Source organism: Salmo salar, chromosome ssa13 (assembly GCF_905237065.1).
Source record: "Salmo salar chromosome ssa13, Ssal_v3.1, whole genome shotgun sequence".
NCBI classification, from domain to species: domain Eukaryota; kingdom Metazoa; phylum Chordata; class Actinopteri; order Salmoniformes; family Salmonidae; genus Salmo; species Salmo salar.
In genome coordinates, this window is record NC_059454.1 from 10,029,748 (window position 1) to 10,038,360 (window position 8,613).

Here is an 8,613-nt window from a genome sequence, read left to right on the forward strand (position 1 = left end):
AATTTAATGGCTGTGATAGGAGAAAACTGAGGATGGATCAACAACATTGTAGTTACTCCACAATACTAACCTAATTGATAGAAAAGAAGGAAGCCTGAACAGAATAAAAATATTCCAAAACATGCATCCTGTTTTCAACAAGGCACTAAAGTAATACTGCTAAAAATGTGGCAAAGCAGTAAACCTTATGTCCAGAATACAAAGTGTTATATTTGGGGAAAATCCAATACAACACATTACTGAGTACCTCTCGTCATATGTTCAAGCATAGTGGTTGATGCATCATGTTATGGGTATGCTTGTAATTGTTAAGGACTGGGGAGTTTTTCAGGATAAAAAATAAACTGAATGGAGCTAAGCACAGGTAAAATCCTAAAGGATTTTTGAATTCAGGCTGTAACACAACAAAATGCGGATAAGTCAAGGGGTATGAATACTTTCTGGAGGCACTGTACATTTAACTAGGAATAAAGTGACTATGCAACAGGATAGACATCAAACAGTAGTAGCAGCAAATGTGATGACAAAAAAAGGTAAACGCACATAGTCCAGGTAGCTATAGTTAACTATTTAACAAACTTTTTAGCAGTCTTATGGCTTGGGGGTAGAAGCGGTTCAGTGTCCTGATGGTTCCAGACTTGGTGCATCGGTACAACTTAACGTGCGGTAGCAGAAAGAACAACCTATGACTTGGGTGGCTGGAGTCTTTGAAAAGTTTTAGGGCCTTCCTCTCACACTGCCTGGTATAGAGGTCCTGGATGATCTACTTGGCCGTACGCACTACCCTCTGTAGCGCCTTGCGGTCGGATGCCATGCAGTTGCCATACCAAGCAGTGATGCAGCCAGTCAAGAAAGATGCTCTCAATGGTGCAACTGTAGAAGAGGATCTGGGGGCCCATGCCAAATCTTTTCAGCCTCCTGAGGGGGAAGAAGCGTTGTCGTGCCCTCTTCACTACTGTGTTGGTGTGTGAGGACCATGATAGATACTTACTGATGTGGACACCGAGGACCTTGAAGCTCTCGAACTGCTCCACTACAGCCCCGTCGATGTGAATGGGGGCGTGCCCGGCCCGCCGTTTCCTGTAGTCCACGATTAGCTCCTTTGTCTTGCTGAGGTTGAGGGAGAGATTGTTATCCTGGCACCACACTGCCAGGTCACTGACCTCCTCTCTATAGGCTGTCTCATCATTGTCGGTGATCAGGCTTTCCACCGTCGTGGCGTCAGCAAAGTTTAGTTGGTGTTGTATGTGGCCACGCAGTTGTTGGTGAACAGGGAGGGGACTAAGCACACACCCCTGAGGGGTCTTCGATTTCAGGGTCAGCGTGGCGGATATGTTATTGCTTACCCTCACCACCTGGGGGCAGCCCGTCAGGATGTCCAGGATCCAGTTGAAGAGGGAGGTGTTCAGTCCCAGAGAACTTAGCTTAGTGATGAGCTTAGAGGGCACTAGGGTTTTGAACGGTGAGCTGTAGTCAAAGAACAACATTCTCACGTAGGTGTTCCTTTTGTCCAAGTGAGAGAGGGCAGTGTGAAGTGCAATAGAGATTGCGTCATCTGTAGATCTCTTGGGGCGGTGTGTGAATTGGAGTGGGCCCAGGGTATCTGGGATGATGGTGTTGATGTGAGCCATGACCAGCCTTTCAAAACTTTTCATGGCTACAGACATGAGTGCTACGGGTCGGTAGTCATTTAGGCAGGTTACCTTAGTGTTCTTGGGCACAGGGACTATGGTGGTCTGCTTGAAACATGTTGGTATTACAGACTAAGACAGGGAGAGGTTGAAGAAAGTTGGTCAGCGAAGACAGTTGGTCAGCGCATGTTTGGAGTACATGTCCAGGTAATCTGTCTGGCCCTGCGGCCTTGTGAATGTTGACCTGTTTAAAGGTCTTACTCATATCGGCTGCGGAGAGTGTGATCTCACAGTCATCCGGAACAGCTGATACTCTCATGCATGTTTCATTGTTACTTGCCTCAAAGCGAGCATAGAAGTAATTTAGCTTGTCTGGTAGGCTCGTGTCACTGGGAAGCTTTCAGCTGTGCTTCCCTTTGTATTCTGTAATGGTTTGCAAGCCCTGCCACATCCGACGAGTGTTGGAGCCGGTGTAGTGCGATTTGATCTCAGTCCTGTATTTTCGCTTTGCCTGTTTGATGGTTTGTCGGAGGATTTCTTATAAGCTTCCGGGTGTGTAAACTGAGGGACAGCCAGTGGAAAATATAGCGTGATTATTAATATTATCCTTTTCTAAATATTTGTTGTAATTATTGTTGAATATCATAATTATTACTAGTCTAGTATATTCTTGTCTAACTGGACTGTTGTTGTTATATATTTACTTTGACAATGGAAGTGTTTTACTTACCATGTCGATAAAGTATATTGAATTGAATTAATTGAGAGAGAGAGAGAGAGAGAGAGCCATCAACGATCCCACTCTAGACAACAACTACTCACACACACACACACACACACACACACACACACAATTGTGTGGCTATCGACCACTACTCACAGAGATAGCTGGAGCTGAGCTGGAGCTGACAATGTGGAAATGGAAAGTCAACAGCTGGTCTCTCAGCAAGCCAGTTGGCATCATGTAGTTATGGCTTCCTGGTTATCACACAGATGCTTCACTGAATCTGTTGCTGTGGGTATGTTGTTTATCTACAGCACATTGGAAGATAATATCTTGAATGTATCACAAATGGCACCCTATTCCCTCTAGGCCCTAGTGAAAAGTAGTGCACTCCATAGGGAATAGGGGGCCATTTAGGACAAAAGGCCTTTGTCCACTCACTAGATATTTTCCAGTGACGCAGGCGTAGTTGTTGTTTTTCATTGAGTTCCTTCATCGTTCATTTGGCTCATTGGTCATTCCCTTCATGATCTTTCCAGGGAATAATGTTTTGTTGTACCCCACTAGCTAGTTGACAGGAGTCAGGAGGATTATTTCCTCCTTATTCTCTGGGACTGCGTGGTTCCCATGGCTGTGGGGGCGAGGAGAGAGGCATGTGTTTGTATGTGTGTGTGTGTGTGTGGTGCTCATTTAGAAAGTGGTTTGTTATTTTGACTCTTACATGGAGCAGGCCATTGCTGACAAGTCCTTGAAATACCATCCCCTCGTGTCACGCCTAAACAGTCTTCCTTATTAGTGCAATCTTGTAGTGCTGATATTTGGGATTCTCTGCCATGTACATAGGCTGACAGTATGTGACCTTCAGATTGCAGGCCTGCATAGGAGCTGGCAAGGTACTGCTCCATGTCACCTGTGCTGGGCAGCTTTGCAGCATGGAGAAGAAGGTGCTTTCTGTATCCATAAGTGTCCATATACTGTATCCATGACTTATGAAATGTTTAAATCCTTCTCGACTGTAATGTGATTTGTAGATTCAAATATAGTATTTAAAATGTGTGACATGTTACCAAAAGAAAAAGGGCCACCAGTGAAGAACAAACACAACTATAAATCAACCGAGATATATATATGTGTGTGTGTGTGTGTGTGTGTGTGCGCATGTGTGCGTGTGTGTGAGAGATTGAGACAGTTGGAGGAGGGCCAGTTCATAGTAGAGTAATGTCGGATCCCTCTTGACGCAGCTCTTTCTCTGAACCCTGCCATGGGCCTCATGACGCAGCTCTTTCTCTGAACCCTGCCATGGGCCTCATGATGCAGCTCTTTCTCTGAACCCTGCCATTGGCCTCCTGGAGCAGTTCCCCAGGGAAAGCCTGAGCTTCATGAAACACAATTTAAGCCTCTCTTTAAGCCTCTCAAGCCTCTCTTGAAAAAGCCAAACCTTGACCCAGGAAATATAAAAACTATCGGCCTATATCGAATCTCCCATTCCTCTCAAAAATGTTTGAAAAAGCTTTTGCGCAGCCACTCACTGCCTTCCTGAAGACAAACAATGTACACGAAACGCTTCAGTCTGGTGTTAGATCCCATCATAGCACTGAGAATGCACTTGTGAATGTGGTAAATTACCTTTAAATGGCGTCAGACCGAGGCTCTGCATCTGTCCTCGTGCTCCTAGACCTTAGTGCTGCTTTTGATACCATCGATCCCCACATTCTTTTGGAGAGATTGGAAAGCCAAATTGGTCTACACGGACAAGTTCTGGCCTGGTTTAGATCTTATCTGTCGGAAAGATATCAGTTTGTCTCTGTGGATGGTTTGTCCTCTGACAAATCAACTGTAAATTTCGGTGTTCCTCAAGTTTCCGTTTTAGGACCACTATTGTTTTCACTATGTTTTCACTATTTACCTCTTGGTGATGTCATTCAGAAACAAAATGTTAACTTTCACTGCTATGCGGCTGACACACAGCTGTACATTTCAATGAAACATGGTGAAGTCCCAAAATTGCCCTCCCTGGAAGCCTGTGTTTCAGACATAAGGAAGTGGATGGCTGCAAATGTTCTACTTTTAAATTCGGACAAAACAGAGATGCTTGTTCTAGGTCCCAAGAAACAAAGAGATCTTCTGTTGAATCTGACAATTAATCTTGATGGTTGTACAGTCGTCTCAAATATAACTGTGAAGGACCTCGGCAGTACTCTGGACCTTGATCTCTCTTTTTACGAACATATCAAAACTGTTTCAAGGACAGCTTTTTTCCATCTACGTAACATTGCAAAAATCATAACATTTCTGTCCAAAAATGATGCAGAAAAATGTATCCATGCTTTTGTCACTTCTAGGTTAGACAACTGCAACGCTCTACTTTCCGGCTACCCGGATAAAGCACAAAATGAACTTCATTTAGTGCTAAACACGGCTGCTAGAATCTTGACGAGAACCAAAAAATGTGATCATATTACTCCTGTGCTAGCCTCTCTACACTGGCTTCCTTTTGAGGCATGGGCTGATATCAAGGTTTTACTGCTAACCTACAAAGCATTACATGGGCTTGCTCTTACAGTGAGGGAAAAAAGTATTTGATCCCCTGCTGATTTTGTACATTTGCCCACTGAAAAAGAAATTATCAGTCTATAATTTTAATGGTAAGTTTATTTGAACAGTGAGAGACAGAATAACAAAATAACAAAAATTACAAAAAAGAATAACAAAAAAATCCTGAAAAACGCATGTCAAAAATGTTATAAATTGATTTGCATTTTAATGAGGGAAATAAGTATTTGACCCCTCTGCAAAACATGACTTAGTACTTGGTGGCAAAACCCATGTTGGCAATCACAGAGGTCAGACGTTTCTTGTAGTTGGCCACCAGGTTTGCACACATCTCAGGAGGGATTTTGTCCCACTCCTCTTTGCAGATCTTCTCCAAGTCATTAAGGTTTCGAGGCTGACTTTTGGCAACTCAAACCTTCAGCTCCCTCCACAGATTTTCTTTGGGATTAAGGTCTGGAGACTGGCTAGGCCACTCCAGGACCTTAATGTGCTTCTTCTTGAGCCTCTCCTATGTTGCCTTGGCCGTGTGTTTTGGGTCATTGTTATGCTGGAATACCCATCCACGACCAATTTTCAATGCCCTGGCTGAGGGAAGGAGGTTCTCACCCAAGATTTGACGGTACATGGCCCCGTCCATCATCCCTTTGATGCGGTGAAGTTGTCCTGTCCCCTTAGCAGAAAAACACCCCCAAAGCATAATGTTTCCACCTCCATGTTTGACGGTGGGGATGGTATTCTTGTGGTCATAGGCAGCATTCCTCCTCCTCCAAAGTTGAGTTGATGCCAAAGAGCTCCATTTTGGTCTCATCTGACCACAACACTTTCACCCAGTTGTCGTCTGAATCATTCAGATGTTCATTGGCAAACTTCAGGCGGGCATGTATATGTGCTTTCTTGAGCAGGGGGGAGATCATCCCATGTAGTTCTGGGCTCACTGTTCTCATGATCATTGCTACTCCACGAGGTGAGATCTTGCATGGAGCCCCAGGCCGAGGGAGATTGACAGTTCTTTTGTGTTTCTTCCACTTACAAATAATCGCACCAACTGTTGTCACCTTCTCACCAAGCTGCTTGGCGATGGTCTTGTAGCCCCTTCCAGCCTTGTGTAGGTTTACAAACTTGTCCCTGACATCCTTGGAGAGCTCTTTGGTCTTGGCCATGGTGGAGAGTTTGGAATCTGATTGATTGATTGCTTCTGTGGACAGGTGTCTTTTATACAAGTAACAAACTAAGATTAGGTTTAAGAGTTTCCCTTTATTAAGAGTGTGCTCCTAATCTCAGCTCGTTACCTGTATAAAAGACACCTGGGAGACAGAAATCTTTCTGATAGAGAGGGGGTCAAATACTTATTTCCCTCATTAAAAGGCAAATCAATTTATAACATTTTTGACATGCATTATTCTGGATTTTTTGTTGTTATTCTGTCTCTCACTGTTCAAATAAACCTACCATTAAAATTATAGACTGATCATTTCTTTGTCAGTGGGCAAACGTACAAAATCAGCAGGGGATCAAATACTTTTTTCCCTCACTGTACCTATCTTTCCGATTTGGTCCTGCCGTACATACCTATACGTACTCTACGGTCACAAGATGCAGGCCTCCTTACTGTCCCTAGAATTTCTAAGCAAACAGCTGGAGGCAGGGCTTTCTCCTACAAAGCTACATTTTTATGGAATGGTCTGCCTACCCATGTGAGAGACGCATACTCGTTCTCAACCTTTAAGTCTTTATTGAAGACTCATCTCTTCAGTAGGTCCTATGATTGAGTGTAGTTTGGCTCAGGAGTGTGAATGTGAACGGAAAGGCACCGGAGCAACGAACCGCCCTTGCTGTCTCTGCCTGGCCGGTTCCCCTCTCTCCACTGGAACTCTCTGCCTCTAACCCTATTACAGGGGCTAAGTCACTGGCTTACTGGTGCTCTTCCATGCCGTCCCTAGGAGAGGTGCATCACTTGAGTGGGTTGATTCACTGACGTGATCTTCCTGTCCGGGTTGGAGCCCCCCCTTGGGTTGTGCCGTGGCGGAGATCTGTGGGCCTTGTCTCAGGGTAGTAAGTTGGTGGTTGAAGATACCCCTCTAGTGGTGTGGGGGCTGTGCTTTGGCAAAGTGGGTGGGGTTATATCCTGCCTGTTTGGCCCTGTCCGGGGGTATCGTCAGATGGGGCCACAGTTTCTCCCGACCCCTCCTGTCTCAGCCTCCAGTATCTATGCTGCAGTAGTTTATGTGTCGGGGGGCTAGGGTCATTCTGTTGTATCTAGAGTATTTCTCCTGTCTTATCCGGTGTCCTGTGTGAATTTAAGTATGCTCTCTCTTTTTCTCTCTCTCTTTCTCTCTCTCGGAGGACCTGAGCCCTAGGACCATGCCTCAGGACTACCTGGCCTGATGAATCCTTGCTGTCCGCAGTCCACATGGCTGTGCCGCTGCTCCAGTTTCAACTGTTCTGCCTGAGGCTATGGAACCCTGACCTGTTCACTGGACATGCCAACTGTCCCAGACCTGCTGTTTTCAACTCTCTAGAGACAGCAGGAGCAGTAGAGTTACTCTGAATGATCGGCTATGAAAAGCCAACTGACATTTACTCATGAGGTGCTGACCTGTTGCACCCTCGACAACCACTGTGATTATTATTATTATTTGACCCTGCTGGTCATCTATGAACATTTGAACAGTGTGGCCATGTTCTGTTATAGTCTCCACCCGGCACAGCCAGAAGAGGACTGGCCACCCCTCATAGCCTGGTTCCTCTCTAGGTTTCTTACTAGGTTCTGGCCTTTCTAGGGTGTTTTTCCTAGCCACCATGCTTCTACACCTGCATTGCTTGCTATTTGGGGTTTTAGGCTGGGTTTCTGTACAGCACTTTGGGACATTGGCTGATGTAAGAAGGGCTTTATAAATACATTTGATTTGATTTGATTTGATTTACAAATTAGATTAGTGTGTAAACAATGCTTAACTGTGGAACACACAGCTCATGGATTTCAACTAGAAACAGAGAGAGAGGGAGGGAGGGAGGCAAAGACAGGGAGAGAGAGGGGGAGAGAGGGTGTCAGAGAGAGAGAGAGAGAGAGGAAGAGATTAATAGAGTGAGAGAGAGAGAGAGAGAGAGAAAGGGAGACAGAGATAGCAATACTAACAATTTTTCAGCTTTTTATAAATATCAAGGTGAATGGCTTGATCATGCATGACACATTGAAATTTCATGTTTGACCCACGCAGCAGGGCCGTGCACAGACATTTTAGGGGGCATGTGCTCAAACGGGCACCTCCCAAAAACAAATCCCTGCAACCAAGGTCACAGACTCGTTGAGAAATTATGACTTTGATTATTTAGTTCCATAGTAGCAATAGATGGCCACATCTTAATGGCAAATTAAATGTCACAAATAAATAACCCTTAATCTCATTCACTTTAATAATAGTAATGTACCATTTGCTACAGTTAACAAAATGGCTAGCTATTGTACTGTAGCTAGATTACTAGAACAGTCATTTTATTTGTATTTTTTTCAGATTGTGATTTATCACCAATACTCTTAAAAAATGACTTCATGATCTAATATCTAATCTTCTATCTTCATAGTATACTTTTAGAATAATGTAATTAAAAATGATTTTATATATATATTAATTCTGTAGTCATGTACTGGAGCACAGATCCAGAGGTGGCACCACAGGCCCAGTGGTGGCACCACAGGCCCAGAGG